This window comes from Myotis davidii, unplaced genomic scaffold (genome assembly GCF_000327345.1).
Source record: "Myotis davidii unplaced genomic scaffold, ASM32734v1 scaffold1149, whole genome shotgun sequence".
Classification (NCBI taxonomy): Eukaryota; Metazoa; Chordata; class Mammalia; order Chiroptera; family Vespertilionidae; genus Myotis; species Myotis davidii.
In genome coordinates, this window is record NW_006300370.1 from 502,798 (window position 1) to 523,948 (window position 21,151).

Consider the following 21,151-nt stretch of genomic DNA (forward strand, 5'->3'; position numbering starts at 1 on the left):
ATAGAAAATAAACAATAAACATTATGCCTAAGCAGACTATAGAGATAGTAGAGGGTGGTAAGTGCTATAAGGGGGAGAACAGAACAGAGCAAAGGGGAATGAGGATGCATGGAAGAAGAGGGAGCAGTGAAAACCTGGTGAGAACAGGCATGGGTGGGAAGCTGATAATTGAACAAAGACTTGAAGGAGTGAGGGCTGGGCCGAGGAGATGGCTGGGAGGAGAGCATCCCCGCAGAGGTAGGCACACCCCTGTGTCCCAGGACGGGCACGGGGGCCAGGGAGGGAGCAGCAGGATAGATGGAGGATGCAGACAGCTTCTTTTCATATAATAACTACAGGCAACCGCTTTGAGTAGGAAGAGGAATTCCACTCTTGGATCCCGGGCAGAACAGAGCAAAAGGCTGAGGAGGAGAAAGTGAATCTTGACTGTACGGGGACTAACTGCGCTGGAGTTTGTAAACTGCACCTAGGAGATTATCTGGCTGACAACAAACACATGGTCTCATAATTAATAAGAGTTCTGTGACTTTAACTGCAAATAGTCTTAATTCCTACTCTTGTTAATGGGCCAAAATTAATTTTTTCTGTATCACATTTTATTACATTCTAATTGTGTAAAAATATTTGGTATCTATAATCACTTTTCAAACATATGCACCAATAAAACTTGTTTTCATTAAAACCCAACATATTAGATCTTCCTAGTTATTTTGCTCTTTGTTTCTTGAAACAGTCCCAACATTGTCATCTATTGATGTGTGTTTTGCAGTTAGGGCTTTAAGAAATTTGTTTACTTCTTAAGAACTGCCTGTGTGATATACTGTTGTAAAAACACCCCTTGGAAAAGATTTAAGAATGTTAAAAATGAGGGTTAAATCTGATTAAGAGCTTTTTCAACTTTTCTCAAGATGATCATACTGGCTTTCCCTTTAATTCACTAATACACTCAATTAGATTTTAAATCATCCTTGTCTTCTTAGAATAAACCTGTTTCAAAAGATCCAGCTGGACTTGATTCCTAAAATTAAATTTTAAAAAGTGTATAAGCTTGATTAATATTAACCTGTAGCTCTCTCCTTTATGTGTGTGTTAGCTTCACCCAGTCTTATTTTCAGAGTCACGCTAACTTTCTCAATGAGCTGTTTCACATTCTACCTCTTTCTCAGCTATAATACAGGAATTATCTGTTCTATGATGTTTTCATAAAAACCCACTTATGAAACTATCTCAACTCAGTATTTTTAAAGTAGGAAGCGACAGTTTTCTTTTTTGGCTATTATTCACATGTTGTACCTCTTTTAGAATAATCTTTTCTTACTGACATACTTTAGTCAGAAATTCAATCTGATTAATCTAGATTTTCAAATTCATTTTAGGCTTCATTTGTAGTTTATATGTTCATCGATTCTTTTAATTTTTTTAGTTTCTTCCTTCTTTGCCTTTCGAACTATTTCATTGATTTTTTTCCTCTAGTATTTGAAGGTTAATGCTTAGCTTGCTTTTGTTTTATTTTCTTAGAAATGTTAATAATTTTAATACTTTATTCAAATACTGCTTTGGTTACATTCCAATTTTTTATATGCATTACTCCCAATGTAACTCATTTCTAAATCATCTATAACTCAACTTTGGTTTCTTCTGTAATAAAGACTTTCTAGAAGAATGCTGTTGAATTTCTGCATCAATGAATTTTTCTTGGGGCGGGGGGCTTTCCTTTAGACTTTTAATGTATAGTTATATTGTCTTATTGCCTGAGAATGTTGGCTATACAATGTTCTACTTTGGTGAGCGTTTTTGTTTTGTTTGTGGGGTTTTGGCATGTGCAGCCTGTGGCCAACTTTAAAATACATAGATCTTTTTAAAGAATGTGTTCTCTGTTTACTGGCTACAAACTTACAAATCTATCAAATCAAGCTTTTCTGACATTCACATCCCATGTATCTTACATTTTTAGTCTAATTTCCCGGAAGGATCTATAGAAACCTCCCACTATGAACCTGTAACTTTTCTTTGTTTCTAACATTAGGTTTTTACTTTAAATTTTCAAGACTGGGTTGTTTACTTTATAACTAGCAGGCATAATATTCAAGTTATATAGTGACTTGACAAATTATAAAATAATGCTTTCAAATAATTTAGATTTCTAAGATCTATATCTTTCTTTTTACTTTGTAATTGTTAACCTTCTTAGCTTTATTATTCTCTTCCTTCAACCCTCTATTCACCTTTCAACAGAGCATCCAGAACCCTTACTCACCCAGCATCTTCCTCTCTCCCAACCAGTCAGCAGCCTGTCACCTAAACTCAACCAGGGTTACCACAGCATCAGGAATTATTTTTCTGATTCCTTTTTTCTCAGCCTGTTTCTAAATACGTCTTCCAGTACATTTCATTATGTCTCTATTTCATCTCTTCCATGGAGAAATTGAAAAGAAAAACTACAGCCACACAATGTATTTTCCATCATTCAGAAGGCTTTTCGGACATTACCTCTGAAATTTTAATTTTATCCATTTGAAAAGAAGCCTCTTCTCTCCTGACACTTCCCCTATGATGTCTACATATAATACTTAAGTTAATTAACAAGCTTTGCAGTCTGGTTGCCCTGGCAACAACACTTTGAAACTGGAATCTTTAATAATAACCAAAAAAACACACACAACAACACAAACAAAAATACAAAAAAAAAAATAAAAAGAAAACCCACCACCAACAAAAACTGCCCTAGATATACCGAGACTAACGTGACAGTAGCACTTGCAATAGAGGTAATTAAGGGACCATCCACTGGTTTCATTATTTTAATAGTCTTCCTATATCAGGTTAGCCCTTAAAATATTGACAGGGTCACCCAGTATTAATTACAATAATACTGGAGAGTTTGTACCACTCTTAGTAATTTTAACTAGTGTGACTACAGGTTGGCCAACTACAGACCTCCAGGTCCGTATGTCAACAGAGAAAAGTGCAATCATGATCTATGCAATAAACACACTCAAGAGTATTCTGTTTAAACACACATTTAAGTAAAACCAAAGTAAAATGAAATACTACTAGATGGGAAGAGAAAAAAGAGAAGAGAAAAATTATACTGCCAGATTCCAATTATATCTACTTCATTTTTATAGAATTACCACACATTTACTACCAAGTTTTCCTCCTCTTTCAAAATCTCTAAAAAAACCAACAGAGGTGCTAAACACTTATTAATGGAAACCAGGCAGCATAAAATGGACTGATAAAATTCAGATAAGCAACCACAAAGTCGAGGCTGCTGGGTACTCAGTCCTTTCCTGAAATGCATCCTAATTCTCTCTCTCTCTCTCTCTCTCTCTCACACACACACACACACACACACACACACAGTCAGGATCATTCTGAGATGACAGCTATTTCAAGGGACCCCAATTTGATTAGACCCGACAATGTCAGACTTTGGTAGGCAGAACACAGAGTAAAGAGGGGAAGAGTCTGTGATCAATTTTCCCACACGTGACTCTGGTAATCTTCCTCCTTTACAATCTGGAGTGCCCGGGTAGCTAAGGCATCAGCCCTGGTAGCACAGGGGCCGCTTGGTGGCCCTGGGAGATAAATCTCCTCATGGTACCAGCTGAGGCGCAATCAGTATGTCCTCTCCAGTCTTTTCACTCACTCATTCAACAAATATTTACTGAATGACCTCCTTGGACAGGAAATGAAACAAAGGGCTCGCCTTCCTGGATTTACAATTCCAGAGGAGTTAGACAATAAACAAAGAGCCACACAGCCTAATGCCAGGTGGTGATAAATGCTCTGAAGCAGAAACAGTGATGAGGGTGGACTGCATTAGCCAGGTGGGTGAAGGGGCAGGTGTCGGAGGACATGGCACCTGAGCAGAGACCTGAATGAAAGGAGAAGGCAAACAAAGGGGGGGGCGGGGAGTGTCCGGGTGCAGGGAGTAGCAAGAATGAAGGTGCGAAGGCAAGAATGATCCTAATCTCCAAGTACAAAAATATACCTCATGACTATTAAGGAGAAATCTAAACTAGGATAATTCACCAGTAAAAATAAAATATATCAATAAACACAAGAAAAATATTCTGACGGGCGTTTCTTGTTAAGAATGCAATTCCCATAACCATGCTAGAGAAATGAAAGCAACCTCTACTAACTGGGCACCTTCTATGTGTGAGGCATCATGCCTCTACTTGCTGTCACACCCCTATGCACTCCCACGTGAAAAAGAGATGCCATCTAGTTGGCAGCGGAGGCAGCAGGCACAGAGAGGCTAAGAAGCTTGGCTAAGGTCACAGAGCAAGCGGCAGAGGCTCCCAAGCCCACTCTCTTCCCACTGAGCCCACCGTGCTGAAAGCAAGAGGAGCTTCAACTTCCCTAGTCAGCTCTCCTGGAATTGGGGTGCTGAGTCAATGGTTGGATTTTTGCTCACATACAGAATACAAAGTGACTTCACAAAGAAAAACGAGGTGCCAGGTCTTTGGTGTGTCCGCATCTCTTTGGACACACATACCACACCAGCCGCCCTCCCAACCTCATCTGCTCCTTGGCCTGACAGCCACCCCACGATAAAAGGAGGCGCTTTCTGGTATCCGGGATTATTCTGTTCCCAAAGCTTCTATTACAAATGCAAGGCATAGGCCACCCCTACATTTTAAAATTTAGAGGCTGACTCCTTTAAAGTTACACTGGGAATTCTTTTCATTCACATTCCACGATTTTATCATAACCTTTTTTGGCAAGCTTCGCGGTGAAGACTTGTTCCGCACAATCATAACCCCGAGGGGAAAAAATTAGGCTTGTTGATACAGTCCCAGAAATATTTCATATTTCAGCTCGTTCAGAAACCCCAGCTGTACTTTCCCAGCGTTTTCTTTTACTTTGCTTTTAGGATTTAAGAGCGATGGAATCTACACAGAGCCTTTTCTCAGTGGTTTTGCTCAATTACATTGTTTTCAATGACCTAATAAAGTTATAGTTTGCATCCTAGTAGAACATAAATTAGCCAAATAGAAATTTAAAAATTATGTGATCTGTAAAACTACAACATGTGACACGCCAGTGGTTCCCAGTGCTGGCTGTGCATTAGAATCACTTACAAGACTTTGAAGAACCCCACTCCCTGGATCCCACCTTCAATCAAACCACAATACCCAGGGGAGGAGCCTGGGAATTAGCATCTGGTTCTGTCACTCCCTGGAGAGTCTCCTGTGATCAGGGCTGAGAAGCACTGTGCTAGTCCTTCAGGCAAACTGGGAGTCTGCACAGTGAAGTTCCCTATTGACAATAGAGCTTAGCCAAGGGCATGTTCAAACGGCAGCTGGCCCAACGCCAAGCAGCCTTCCAGCTCCCTGCCGCCACCCTTCTGAGTGCTCCATGCTGTGTGCTGAGGCCCGCTGTACCTCTAGGAATGGCCCAGGATGTTACTGAATAGGTTGAAAATGATGCTTTAGAGTAGAGCTTTGCTACCGAAGGATGGACGCTGGACCAGCCGCATCAGCCTCTCCCGGGGAGCGTGTGAGGGCCGCTGAGACGTAGACCCCCGTGCCTATCTACTGAATCAGAGCCTGCGTTTTAGCAAGAGTCCCAGGTACTTCAGCTGTTGTCAAGATTGAGACAAACTGCCTGTAGCGTGGTGGTTCTCAAACAGTGGGCCACGGACCAGAGCATGAGCATCTCCCGGGCACTTATAGGAAATGCACATTTTAAGACCCCACATTAGACCTCAGAATTAGAAACTCCAGGGTCATGTCCAGCAATCTGAGCAACCTCTGCCACACACACACACACACACACACACACACACACACACACACGTGTGATGCTCATGCGCGCTACAGTCTGAGAACTACAGAGCTAAAATAATGATTCTCAAACCTGCAGCATATACGGACCCCTCCCCTCCTCCACCCCCTCCGCCCGGGGAACTTTCCCAGCATTTTCTCTTACTCTGAAAAAGTGTCGGATCCAAAATGTGCATGTAGGTATCCTACTGAATCTCAAATCACAGTTTATGAAAACTTATTAGAAATTTTGAGCCAGAGACATTTTATTTCATTATCTGTTCATTCACACCAGGAACGCGTATTCAATTTACTCCTAGAGCGATTTGCCATTCAAATAATTACATTTCTATATTCATACACAGCAGCAAGTTTTCAAAATGTAGCAATGTTTAAAAATCTGGCAATAAAATTAGGCCAAAGGATGGTTTGGATAAATGTGCAAAGAAGTGAAGACTGACTTCAAAAAGATGGTATTTTAACCTAATGCACTACAGCCTTCTCTAAATATCTGCCCCTCCTTTCTTGTGGTCCCCCCGCCCCCTTTTTGGGCCATAAACACAAGCCCACAAAAAAAGGAATGAAAGGTATGAGAGAATGGGGCAAGTGACTAATGAGGAAAAACTTCAATGAACGAAATGTGTACAGTCAGTTCAGCGACATCTGAAGAGGAATCTTCATCAACAGCTTGAACATGTCACAGAGGCATAAACACTCGGGCTGAGGCACTCCGCAGGGTGGTGTTTAAACGGAAGGCAACATCCATTACAGAACACAAACACAGCCTCCACTTTGCTGAGTGATTATGTGACTCTGGGTGGGTCCCCTCCAAATACTTCCAGGTTTCCTCCCCCGAGGAAGGGATGCTTCTCCCATTGCGTAATGATGGCATTGATTTGAAAAAATATAACCAAATGCCGGATTTTTTAAGACTCAAGAATGAAGGGTCTGGTGTCTTCACCTGGAGTTTGTGGATTTCTTCGACGAACATCCTCCAGCCAGAGTGTGAGCCCTGCCTGTGGACTCAGGCTCCAGGGACTCCCAAACCCTTAGGAGGACCAACCAATGGTTTTTTAATCGAAGAAGAAGCCAGTTCTTTTTTTTTTTTTCCTTGAAGCTCCAGTATTTGTTAGAACTGTAGAGTTTGAGGAGTACAGTAGAAATGTGATCTTATTATGATTCTAAAAAACAGGGAACAGTTACACCAAGGGTATTGTCCGTAATATTGTCAATAAACTCCCGAGTCCCCAAGGTGGTGTATGGATTTCCAACGTCTTTAGAAGGACTCCAAAGAGTATTATGCACTGATCTGAGGTCTCCAGAGGTTCCTGGAAGTGACTCTATTACACAATGAAGATGAGACACCAAGAATAAAGAGAGTGCTGAACAGCACGAAGAAAGGACAGGGAGAGTGCCGCAGAGCGCTGTTTTGTCTTTGCTGACCACAGCAGCCACCAATGAAGAGCAGCAGCTACCTCACTGCTCAACGGTAGTTCTCACGAGGGTTTGCACATCTGAGAAAAACCCATATGGATAAAAAATTTGACAGTAGGCTTCTGAAAGAATATTTTGGCCACTAATTTTTTTTCTTCCTCCTTCCTTTTTAATTTGTTTTACTAAAAATAAGTTAATCCTACATTGCACCACTCATTTGCCACGTAACAAGGGTTCCTTTAGGCTAATTTTTATCTTTTATAGAAGAGTCAGTGTAGTTACTAGTTGACAACAAAGGTTTCAGAGCCTAAAAGAACTGTGTTCAAATCTTGGCTTTTTTACAACTAGCTGTGTGATCTTAGGCAACTTTCTTGACTTCTCTGTGTCAGTTTTCTCAAGGTTGTTATAAGGGTTAAGTGAAAAAATATATACGGCAGGTAGCCGTATGCCTGCCATATGTAAGTGTACAACAGGTCGTTTATCATCAATTATTAGAAGTCGAGGCTTTGAGTCAGATCTCAGAATACTCCTATACTCCTATAAATACTTATTCTACAAGATTGTTGAGGGGATTAAAAAATATACATTCTTTGAATTATAATGTTATATTTATAGAATATAAAATATTACATTATAGAAATAAGAGTATTTCATATATTTTATATGCATATATGGAGTGGGGAAAAATAGATTTACAGTTGTGAGTATGGGAAACAACTTATTCTTGTAGTATTTATTATTATATTTTTCCATATGAACCACTGTAAACCTACTTCTGCCCATCCCTGTATGTGTGCATGTATACCTGTATTCATATGTAGACATATACACACACACACACACACACACACACACAGGGGGCACTCTTAGACCCTCATGTTAGCTCACTTCTCCCTCTCAGTTCATTTTAAACCCAGTATCCCCAATATAATGTACAGCATCCTCAATATAATGCACAGATTCACGTCATTAAATGTTTGCTACTGCTGATAAAAGTGAGGTTGAATTATGAAATTCACACAGAGGATATATATCCCCCGCCCCCACACACAGTCATGTTAGCATGCTGAAAGTTTTCAAGTGCTGTTTCTCTGTCAGCCTCCAGTACTTTCTTAATTCCTTTTATAAAAAGGGCTACTCTTTGAGAAAGCAGTCTTTGCTCTGCCCAGAGAGAAGGAAGGAAGTGCCTTATACAGGTCGTTTTCCCTGGAGACTCCTCCCCAGCCGGTTCTGCATTCAAGATGTGTTGATGAGCCCAGCTTACAAAGTCATCAAATGGACAAGATGGCGTATAACAGTAATGAGTGGCTCCTCACTCAGAGGCCTCCTCACATTTAGGCCTATGCAGTGAAGGTAGTGATCCCTGGTGAGAAAGTACTTCTTCATTGCCAACCACCTCTCAGAACAACCCCATTCCCTTCCCACGACTCTTTCTCTGACCCACCCTTCTGACGGGTCCTTGGGCTCCAGCACCAACTTCCTAATCAGCCTCACTGGGGGCCAAGCCCCTGAAAGGGCCCCGGGTTTCTATGCCTTCTTTGTATTCTTTGTGTACCCACGGCGTAAACCCTAGGCCACTGCCACTGCCAAGAGGGCACCTGGAGACTACAAATATGCGAGCTGCAGCTGAGCAAAGGGATGTGTTTACTTTCCACCCTGAACTACAACTTGACCTGCAGCAAAAACAAAAATACTGCAATGCTGTATTTTTTCCCAGAAATGATAATTATAGTACTCCAAACATTTTTCAAACTTCAGCTACCAAAATGGAAAAAGCATTTCAAAAAATAATTTATTAAACAGGCACTTATATTTTTGGTAGCCCTTACATGGAAATTCTACCTTCCCCCCCACCCCCCACCCCCAGCTTCATAGCCATTAAAGGGCTTGGCTCCTGGCTCAAAACCCTCTCTTCCAGGGCAAGGTGGGGTGCAGCCTGCGGAGCTGAGAGGTAGGTGGCTAAATAAAGAGCCCTTCCCATTTCTCGGTCAGCACGGGTTTTAGCTCCCTTTTCCACGTCAAAAATACAGTGATTTCAGAATCCCAGTGTGGATGTGGGGTGATACAAAGGCACTTCTGGCTGAGGACACGCCTGAACCAAAAGCAGGACAGATGGGGTCCTGGTACCAAACACAGGAGGGACAGTATTTAGACTCCTCTCAGTCTCGCATAAACCCCAGCTCGTCTGTACTCCTGTTTCTGAACAGAATGCTTCCTCACCCCATTCTCCGCCTGGCCCTTTTCCTCCAGCCCGAGTTTTCCTGGGTCCAGTATTCCGGGTCTCCACTGCACTCTGGAGCTTTCCAGCGCTCTGTAGATCACTGGTTCTCACCTGCGCATGCTGGAGGACTTGTCAGGCAATTTTCTCTCCTGGAGCCAATCACATGCTGAACCTGACTCCAGAGTTGCTGACTTTAACTGGTCCTCTTTGGGGCCTCCAAACGTGCACTTCCAACAACCTCACAGGTTACTGATGCTGCTGCCCAGGTATCATGCTTTGACAACTGCTGCTTTTGACCAGAGCTGTTTGAACATTTTAGTCTCTTATAAGCTCTACCATCACCTTTCCCCCCACCCTCACCCCACCCCCTAGGTAGGGCTGCTTCTGTCTGTATAAGCCTTTGACTTGTCTGTCTGTCTCTAGACATGCACTAGAGGTGACTCTAGGTACAACAGGACAGTGACACGCTTGATGAACCTGACCGATCTGAACAGGAGCAGTCCCAGCCAATCTCATCCTCTTCTATATGAAACAGCAGTCTGCATGGAGCTGCACTCTCAGGCCTGAGATAAAATTCAGAGAGTAGCTTGTGCAGGGAGCAGGCAGACTGCTCAGCCCTATACGCTGGGCAGCAAAGAGAAGTGAGGGCTGCTGCCACAGTGAACACTTGCTTAGTGGTTGGGGCTGTTCCCACATGTCAGGGATACAGCTTATTTCCAAAACTTTTCAAATATAACAAAGAACATAATGATTCCATAAATAAGTCTAACAAGAATGAGTTAAAAGAGACAAAGTACTCTGTGATGAACCAATTCTCACAAATTCCTACTCCAAGAATTAGGAACTTGTGGTAATTTGGAATTAAGAGTGCCATGAAACTTAACTTTGCAAGTATTGTGGACACTGGGGTCCATCAAGTTGCTAGACTTAAGTTCCTTTTATTGTTTTGCTCCTCAATACCTACTGTATAGCTCTTGTCTGTATAGTATTCCAACCACTGGGAAGGGAGAAAAGTGAAAGGGAAGGGCACAACTCTAAATGGCATAATCTGAAAAGTTACACTAGTGTGAGTCTGTTCCCTTCATATGGCCGGAGCTTAGTCACATGGCCACACTTTCCAGCAAGGGAGTCTGGGAAATGTAGTTTTTATTCTGGGTGGCCACATCTCCTATTAAAATTTTCTATTTATGAGAGAAGGGAATGATTGACACATGGACATGGGGACAACAAGAAATCTCTAAATTAGTTTCCTAAGAAAATAAACTGTATAAACAAGGGAAGCACATTGCCCTTTGAAGAATGAAAGTTAAAGAAGCATCCTGAAGAACCACTTGAGAAACACTAAAATAAGCAGCAATACATGTGCTTCTTACTGAACATCTACATTGATGTGTTAAAAGCACCGGAAAGATTCTTACTCATTTAGCAATTCCACAGATATTTAATCATCAACTACCATGTATGAGGCACTTAATGAAAGCAAGATGATTATATATATATCTTAACCATTGTTGAGCTAGATTTTCCATACTTATAAACTTTAAGCAGAACGTCTGGGCTTCTTTTGAAATGTTCTATAATTGAAAGTTTTCAACAAATCAATCTAATCCTTCTTACAATTAAAGTATGAAAAAAAGGATTAGAGATTTAAAGATTTAATTACAAGGGAGTGGGGGAATTAGTATGCTTGTTCTTGCATATAAATGCTGAAATGGTTCTATCTACAGGACTTATTTGTCAAAGAACCGGTTTCTTTGTCAGAAATTCTGAGCTGTAATGGAGCAAACGGTGGCCTAGAGAAGACAATTGTCTTGGCCAAGGGTCACTCGCCTAATGAATGTTGGGGCAGGGCCAGAAGCCAGGTCCCCTGGAGAATCCTACGCCAGTTGCACCAGGTCACAGTTGCCACCCCACCTTTCTCACCCTTTGATCTGCAGTCTGCATCTTTCCCTGACAGTTACTCATCTCTTTCATAATAATTAATGTTGCTTAAAAATCTGACCACAAAGCCCCTTTATCATGATATCAGCTGGATATACAAACGAAACCAAACCAAAACTAACCCGTTGTAAGTGGAGTGACTAAGAAAGGTCAGAAGAGCAACCTCCTGTCATAAGGCGGCCGTGGTGCTGTCCACCACTCAGGTGCTGATAGGCTACGCATCCACGCAGGCAAAGCCTCGCCCTCTGAGCCTCAAAGAACAAACACCCAGGGAATGGATGGAGGGCAGGCCTGCCAAGATGGACTACAAGGGCAATCTGTGTGCCCACAGGAGCCTTGGGACAAGGCCCGGAAGGAGACGGCTCCCATGTGGAACGCCCTAGGGCCTCATACCACGCGCTTCTCTGCAACAACCTCATCCCCAGGAAGTAGACCTCGGGCAATTTCTCCCGGTCCTTTCAGAAGATGAGGCCCAGCCAGAGAAAAGTGGAAACTTTAAGATCAGAGGAGCAGGCAATACCAGACAGGGTCTCTCCACATTAAGGACAGGAGAAGCCTCGGGTGGAGGCTGAATATGGGCTTCCAGGACTTGCCTGGTGTAGCCTGTGCCTGTGAACAAGCCCTTCATGCTGCCACGGCTTCCTCGCATTTTACACAGCGTTCTGTGCTCTTCTCCTAGAATGTGTGTTTTGTGTTTTTTTTCTAATTTATTTTTTAAAGTTGATTTCAGAGAGAGGAAGGCAGAGGGAGAACGGGATCGAAACATCAATGATGAGAATCATTGATCAGCTGCCTCCTGCATGCCCTCTCCTGGGGATTAAGCCCACAACCCAGGCGTGTGCCCTGACTGGGAATCAACCATAACCTCCTGGTTCCTAGATCAACACTCAACCACTGAGTCACCCTGGTTTGATGGGGGACCTGACTTATCTGCACCTGGTGATGGCTGAACTCTCATTTGCATAGCCTCTGGTCTTTAGACTCTGCCCCGTTACTGTGAGGACCCTTCTGCCTGCCCAGTCTTATCAGGACATGGCGGGTCCCGTCTAGCAAATGAGAGGGCAGCCTTCTCTATCCATTCTCCACTCACTCCTCGTCCTTTTCTTACTAGTTTCCTGTTGTGCAGGCACAGCCATGTGCATCCCCAGGAAAGCCACTTATTAAAAGTCGGCATTTATGTTTGCCCTACCTTTTGTCCATGTTATAAATGAGAACATAACAACTTGCCTTGGAAGGCGGACAGGGAGCCTCGCAGAGGGTCAGATATGAACAGGTGGAAAAGGTAATCCCACGGGTTTTCTTTAGTGATAATGGGAGCTTATGGCTGCTGTATGTGAATTTCTAGTTTCAGTATTAAAAAACCAACACACACACACACACACACACACACACACACACACACACACGCACACACACACCTCAGGTTAAGAAGCCATCCTTTTTCTCTGAGTTACTTTGCTATCTCAAAAATCTCAGAATTTGGGTGGACTATTGTCCGAATTTCTAGTTCTAGTTGGAGATCCCACTGTTTCCTTGCCCTCTCTGTTCAGGAGGCTAACAGAATTGGATCAGCTATAAGTTCTTTTAGGAAGCATAGGCAGTATCTGATACAAGTGGCTACGGACATATGCTCGATTTTACCTGAGCTTAAAGCTCACACACACACACACCTCAGATTAAGAAGCCATCCTTTTTCTGAGTTACTTTGCTATCTTAAAAATCTCAGGATTTGGGTGGACTATTGTCCGAATTTCTAGTTCTAGTTGGAGATCCCACTGTTTCCTTGCCCTCTCTGTTCAGGAGGCTAACAGAATTGGATCAGCTATATGTTCTTTTAGGAAGCATAGGCAGTATCTGATACAAGTGGCTACGGACATATGCTCGATTTTACCTGAGCTTAAAGCTTTAAGTAACAAGAGATGCGAGACATCTCAACTGACTTGCAAGAATAATGGTGTGTTTTTAAAAGGCTATTTATTCAGTCACCATATCATTACTGGGCCTCCTATAAAAAAGAGATGGAAATATAGAAGAAACTAAGGATTTCCACAGGAGAATTCCCCAAGTCTTTGCAGACATGCTAATTGGTGCATCCTGCTATATATTACAGCTGCCCGGAATGCAATTTTACACGTTGGCCAGTACCCTCACGGAGGTATTTCTAGGAATTGCTCTTCCTCATTTTTGTACTATGCATTTCTGAGATTCAACCTACTGCCAAATACAGCATAGCAGCTTTTTAATTTGTCCCAGATTTCTGTTTTCTGGTAAGGAACCATTATTTCTAAGACCTCTTTACTCCTCTTCACTCTTACCACCCGCCCTCACGGCTGGCTTTCTTTTATAAAGAAAATTGTTTTGACCAGTTCATGAATGCCTACATAGGTGATAATGAGCTAAGAACAATTGGGCAGTTGGCTTGTCACCAGCTAAGTGATTTGCTCCTACATAGGTACTTCACAGCACAACTGAATCAAATTACAAATTAGTACAAGTCGCAGATCTTCGGGTCACTGTTTCATGAATAATTGAATTTGTGAATGTTCAATCAATGAATCACAAGGGTCTACTGTGTTGATTTTTGTGAAATGAATCTTGCATAAGTCGTGGTTGTTCTTATTTAGCAATAACCCCAGACCTAACTCTTTCACCCCCTGCCCACTTAACAATGTACCCAGAAGGCTCCACCTCTGAGCCTCTGATGAGAATGTTGGGGAAACAGAGCTTGTCACCAGGAAGTCTCCTTCTGAGTCGGAGAAGGATTTCTCACTTACCGATTCCAAGGGCACTGCCGGATCTAACTTCCGTCCTTCCTTATGTCACCGTGAAGTAAAAATTATTAAATCGAGGAAACGACTTTTTAAAAATATATTTTTCTTGATTTCAGAGAGGAAGGGAGAGGGAGAGAGAAATAGAAACACCAATGATGAGAGAGAATCATTGATCAGCTGCCTCCTGCAAGCCCACACCGGGGATTGAGCCCGCAACTCGAGCATGTGCCCTGACCAGGAATCGAACTGTGATCTCCTGGTTCATAGGTCAATGCTCAACCACTGAGCCACACTGGCCGGGCAAAATTGATTTTTTTTTACACTGGAAAAGAACTGAGACTAACTTCTAATCACAACTTAAAAATAAGCAGCCTAAGTTTAAACTGCCAGAAATATATAAAGCTGCTGGAGTTGTTCAAGTGAGTTTTAAGTAATGAATCCAACAGCCAGCCACCTTTAACGTATTCCTGGTGAAATAGTTTGAAGTGTCTTCTGACACTATTTCTGAACAAACTTATCTGATGGTTGAGGTCTTCTCACTCTCTGTACATTTAACCCCCTCAATGCCATTTTGTGAGTTGGGGAACATTTATCTTTACATTAGAAAGCCAAAGTGGTTTCATTATTTCATGTGCAAATGTTTCTGAGCAACTCCGTGCCCACAGTAAGTGGGACACAGGCTGCCTCAGCTCTACTAACTCACTACTGAGTTTGGGGGAGAACAGATCATCAGCCAGCATGACTGGGTTCTGATACAGATTTGGTCCTGGGCCCTGCCACGGACTCAGGCCTGAGCTTGTAGTAACTGCTAAGTGATCATGCACCATCCTTTTCATTTCTTCGGGCTTCCCTTTCCTCTTCTGTCAACGGAAGGTCAGAAGATGGCAATTCCTAAGGTTCTTTCCACCCCAAGGAGCAGAGGACAATAAGGGCAAGTTAAACAGCAACACAAGACAGTAATTAAAGAGGTGACCCAAGGCAGTAGGCTAAGTGACAAGTGAGTGGCAGAGACAAAGACGATGGTGACTTTAGAGATGCGTGGCCTCAGGATAAAGTGCCATGTCTGCCACGGCCTTGAAACAGGAACAGGATGTAAAGCAGGCGGAGCGAGGACGTTGGGAGCAGAGGCTGCTGCTGGCAGGGGATGTGGTCCAGGTGAAAGGCGAGTGACCTGCCATGGAGCACACCAGTCCCACTCCAGACACTCGCCTTCCCGAGGACACACCCCACATTTCACTGCAGAGCACACACCCCCTGCCGCCTCTGTGCGTTCCATCGGGGGTGGCCATCTCCGCCAAGGCTCCCTTCCCCACATCGCCCAGCTAGCCAGGCTGCCCCACCTACCCATGCAACATCTACTGAGCACTTAGTACATCCTGGGCCCTTTGCCAGAGATGCACAGATACAATAGCATCCTGCTCATTTTCCAGCAAAAGGCATCTCCTCTGTGCCCTCTGCCTTCACCTCTGTGTCCCCCACAAGTCTGATTCCTTCCTCTAGTCTATTTTTTACAGAGTCTGCACTATGTCAATTCTACAAAATGTTCACACTCATCGCTAGTTACCTTATATTTATATCTTGGTATTCCGTGACCCAACCTGATTTCCATGAGGACTGGACTTCTGAACTTTGTACTTCTGGGTTTGCTCCATGCCCAACATAATACCACAGCAGGCAACCGAGGAACCATTACTTCTCTCACTAATATCCCCTTAGTGTCTCTACTTCCCATCTGTCTGCCTGCCTCTATATATTTACCTATCTACCTATATAGTTCTAACATTTACTAATAGTGCAACCTCTCTTGGGTAACCTGTAACCTCTCCTAGTTTCCTCACCTATAAAATTAGGATAATAAAAGTCTCTACCTCTTTGGCGTGTTCAGGGGTTTACCGGTAAGTGACACACAAAGGGCTTATATTAGTATCTGGCATATAAATAAGCAGCTCTTGTTAGCTCTGATTAGCATCAGCTGCTGACCTGAAAATAGTTACAAAAGGCTCTGGGATCTTTTTTATAAATCATGGAACCACATCAACAATGTAAAGTCAAAGAATCAAATGATATAAGGGTAAAGGACTCAAAAAAAACCCACAAAAAACCATTACCGCAATAGTCAGGTAGCACCAACCCAAATTAAACAAAAATGTACGGGTTCCCAAAGCCTCCTTCTTTAGCTCTACAACATCATCAAAAGGCCGGGGCTTTCTAATAGGTGTGTAATTGTTGTGTTACTTTGACACTGTCTGTGACAATGAACAGCATATTACAAAGGAACCGAGCAGAGGGTGTGTCTCTAGGTATAATTAACTTTATGGACTTTTTCAAAGGTCTCCAGATTCAACATGGTAATTCTTGTAAAGAGTTTAAAAACACGCTCTAGCTGGCCGGTATGGCACAGTTGGTTGAGTGTCATCCGCTGCACGGAAACGCTCCTGGTTCGACTCCTGGTCAGGGCGCATACCTAGGTTGCAGGTATGGTTTCAGGTCAGGGTGCACGCCACAGGCAACCAATCGATGCTTCTCTCCCTCACCAGTCCCCCACATTTCCTCTCCCGTCCTCTCTCTCTAAAACCAATAAAAACATTAACAAACAAACAACAAAAACACCATCACAAAAAACACATGCTCTATCAAAAGCCTTAAGTGGGCAGTGGTTCAATGAGTCCTGGCTGACCCTGGCTTAGGGCACCCCAGCAAGACACTCATTACTTTAAGTCAATAAAATTGTCAAATCAGTTCCAAAAACAAACTGCCTAAATTTACTTGTAATTTTTAGAGGGCGTTTAACATTGACATGAATTCTGAAGTACTCAAAAACCTCTCATTTACACAATGTAGAGATTGTGTAAATACTTCAGCGTGGAAGTTTTTCCTTTCTTACCCAGAGCTCTAAATATTGTTCCCATTACATATACTATTTATATGCTTAAAAGTTCATCTGAAATAAAGTAAAAAAGAAAAAAAAAGGGCTAAAATTTGATAATGCATTGCCACATAGCTGTAACTAGTCCCTGAGTGGGACATAGTTAAGGCAGCTGAGAAAATACGACAAGAAAAAACAAGGGACAAGAATCAAGAGAACAAATTTTTAGCCCTAGACCCATCACTGATTCAGCAGTAGCAGAACAGATCCTCGCGAGAACAACGGTTTCCAAAGTATTAAGTGGAGGATTCGAGGAGCTGCCCTGAGACAATCACAGAATAAAACCGGCTTCATTACATTTGGGATGAGAAAGTGGGGCGAGGACACTAGAATATTTAATTCATGAAGCTGACTTATACAACATTATGTAAAAAAAAAATTTTACTGCAGGTAAACATCGTACGTAGTATCACTGACTAACCAAATCTTTAGTATCACAGACTCAGGAACACAGCTGACCCTTTCCACGCAAGTAAACTACTACTACTTTGAGCGAGCATGAGTCGGAGGAGGGATTAATAGGGATAGAACCCGTACAGAATAATCCTCTCACGCTGTATGGCTATCAGAATTCAACAATCTTTTCAACATTCAGAATTTCAAATGGCACTTGCAACTATTCAATTACACAAAGAAAAAAGGTTCACCCAGCTACCTTCTACTTGCGGAAACTTTAGTACCCGGTACAGGCCTATCCCCACATGTATAGCAACACACTAGCTACAGTGCAGAATAAACACTTAGAGCTATTAAAATAGCCTTAAGTTCTTTTTGAATTAAAACATCTTAACGACACTGAAAGTGTAAGATATGACAGTAAATAAAAGGACACAGCCTGAGGGACAAAATGACCAGACGTCCACATACATTTCAATCCTGTTGTTCTTCAAAGTCACCTTAGAAGTTATACAGTTACTCGGATTCTGCCATTTCTCAACACTTTTCTGTAATGTTCTTTTTGACATTTTCTTTAAAGGCAGGTCATGAGATATACAATAAAATCAGCCTCAGTGCCTAATAGTTCTCAGTTATGTTTTAGCAAAAATAGAATTCCCCAAAGTCGCTCACCTATTTTATTAATCGAATATGATTCCATATGCCTTTTGGCTATTTCCCAAAATAAAATCTAACTTCAAAGAATGAAAGTTTGCCATTACCAAAGGCATTCAAAAGAAAATGCAGCAAATACTGAAGGCAACAAAAAACAAAAAGGAGGAAGCAAGGAAGGGAAAGGAGGGAAGGAGGAAGGGAAAGGGGGGAAGATATTCCTACAGGGGATGCCTCACTAGGACAAGCACATGGGCTTCCAAGGTAATGGCTACAAAAGAGTTTGCTACCTGGGAAGGAAGAGAAGGCATAAAGACATGAGATAGGATAGAACCTGAGACAGGCTCTATCTTTTAGGCTTTAAAGTCTGTTTGGAATTTGTTTTAAATACCCCCACCTAAGAATCTCAGTGTGAGGAATACCTTACTACGTTCTATCTACTTTTGTTGCCTGTTGGGAATTCCCTTACCCAGGAAGCATGGGCATTGTATTTGCATTCTGACTGAAACATTAATACCTTCCAATTAATTTTCTGACTGAAAGTGGGAAAGCAAGAATGAGTTTTAAAAAACAAACAAACAACTGGGTGCATAGCTAATCATCTTGTCAAGACCAGAAACATGACTAATAAAATGTTTATGGAAAATAAAAACGCCATCGAGAAAGGTGTTTGCTCTGCGAAGGTTAATTTTAAACAGTAATTATCAGAAGTAAACAGCACTTGAAACAGCATTGATTACGGCTCTCCACAATGCCCAAACGCTTTTTCATAGCATCACTTAAATGCACAGTTTCTCCAAAACAAAAACCGGAAAATTAATTAGGAAAAACAAACCATAATTGCATAAAAGCCATACTTTTAAGCTTACACGAAAACTTCTTTGGAAAATATCTCTGTATTAATCTTACAAGTTAAGGATCTGAACACTGGAATTAAATGTCTGTTTATAGCTCTGGGTTTCATTCAATTGCAGTTGTGTAGGACCAAGGATCAAAAGACTGTATGAAAACACTAGTTTTTACAATCCCACGGCAATAAAATTTCCTCTAGGCAGACCACTCGGAGTTCACAGCTACTGCTGGTCAGCACCACGGAGCTCCCAGGACTGCCAGGGCTTCCATGGAACGAAGGACGGGGCCGGGAGGGGTTTGGGGAGGTAAACCATAGTCTGGTTCCACCAGCTTCCCCATGACTGCCTCCTTCCCTTCTCCCGCGCACCCATGCCTGCCCAAGGTGCAGAGTGGCCACTTGCTCAGCTGTCTCAGGTTCTATCCTATCTCATGTCTTTATGCCTTCTCTTCCTTCCCAGGTAGCAAACTCTAACCTTCAAACCTCGGTTCCATGAAGGTTTTACAAAGAGTCATCTGGCATGCACAGGTCTGATGGACGTACCTACACGTGCCTCTCAAAAGACTTTTTGAACCCAGCACTGCAAGAGAAAGGGGCCTTTGCTACAGTCCTCATGTCTGTGTCTAGCATAGCACCGTGACATCACTGGTGATCATTCAATCTTGACGGACTGAACAGACGAGACAAGGAACAGAACTAATGAAGAACATGGGATTGAGAATGACACCATTTAGTTCCCATCGTGGCGCTGCCTATACCTGGCTGTGTGACGCTGGGCAAGTTACTCTATCCTTTCAACTTAATTCATGAGTTTTTTTGTGAGGATTAAATAAAATCGTTTCTATAAAGTGCCTGGTGGCATCTGGTAAAGAATGAAGGTGCTGGAAATGTTAGTTACATTACATCATAGGCCCATTCTCAGAACCAAGAGACTTGTTTTTAAACAAATCAAACTACTACAGTTTGCTGGTGGGCAGGAGAACATTTTAACCATGGGAGATCAGAGTCAAGATATGGACAGAAGAAAAAGGGCAGGAAAACGGAGACAGAATACATAAGTAAGCGAAGGGCTCAAACATCTAAAGAAAGACTAAGGAGAAATGGAGTCAGGAGTAAGTGATGAATGTTTAAAATGAGCAGAGACTGAATGGGATTTTATAGCTGCAGGGTCAGTAGAACAAAGAAATCAATCACCTCACTGGGCTTTAATGCCATCGATCTGGTATAGATTACAAATATTTACAAGCTGCCATCATGATTTCATCTCACAGTGGAATATGACCCCCGTACATGACTGCATCCCAGGTACTGCAGAGGTGCTGCTCAGAGCAGCTGTGCCAGAATATTTCCAAAAATCCTTCTTTGATTTACTCACCCATGAATTTCTCATCTTTAAATAATAACTGGCTCCAGAGAAGATAAAATGAAGCTTCATGCTCAGGTTCTAACATAAGCTACAGGGATGAGAAAAGCACTATTGAAAGAGCCAGCTGCCCTGGCACGAGACCTCCTTCGTAAAATCAGTGCATTCAGGCTCTTCGACGAGATAAATAAGGTGTGTGTACCAAGAACTTGGCACATTACAAAGGACGTGGAACGGGAATGGCCTGGGTGCAGCCTCAGCAAGTTGCCAATATCAAAACGACGTGGTCTGGGATGCTAGTGGATCTGTTTCAAGTGGCAAGAAAATGTGATCTCGTCAATAATGCAATTAGGAGACTATAAATATTATCAACACAAGTACTTCAAGGGGCTACAGTTTTTACCAAACCATGTGGTCACCCCGACATCAGTCTCAACTTTCCAAAGAGGTACTAGATGTACTCGATGAAGCTATTAATGAAACTGACTTAAGTATAGGTACGTTTTGATGTTACAGAGAGACGTGAAGTCCTCTCTCCACAAAATTACCACGCTGCCCTAATAGCCAAGAGCATGTATATGAGTGGAACTTCAGCTTTAAACTTTAGGATACCTACCCTGTGTTAGCAGATGAGGCAAGGAAGACTTCAAGAGGTAAAATGACTTGCCCAAGATCACAAATCCACAGAGACCTGGGGACAAGGCAGAACGGGAGCAACGCATAGAAAGTCTGGGAATGAGGACTCAAAGGGAAGCCTGCTGGCCCACCTGGGGCCATCCACTCTTGCTTTGGGCCTTGAATTTCTCCCTCTCTGCGGGCTC

At 42.5% G+C, this 21,151-nt stretch overlaps 1 protein-coding gene across 1 annotated transcript in view; it reads right to left on the bottom strand.

Moving 5' to 3' along the window:
- Positions 1 to 21,151, bottom strand: part of CRIM1 (cysteine rich transmembrane BMP regulator 1 (chordin-like)) — a 136,350-nt gene that overhangs the window by 96,418 nt on the left and 18,781 nt on the right. The gene's annotated exons all lie outside the window — the stretch shown is intronic.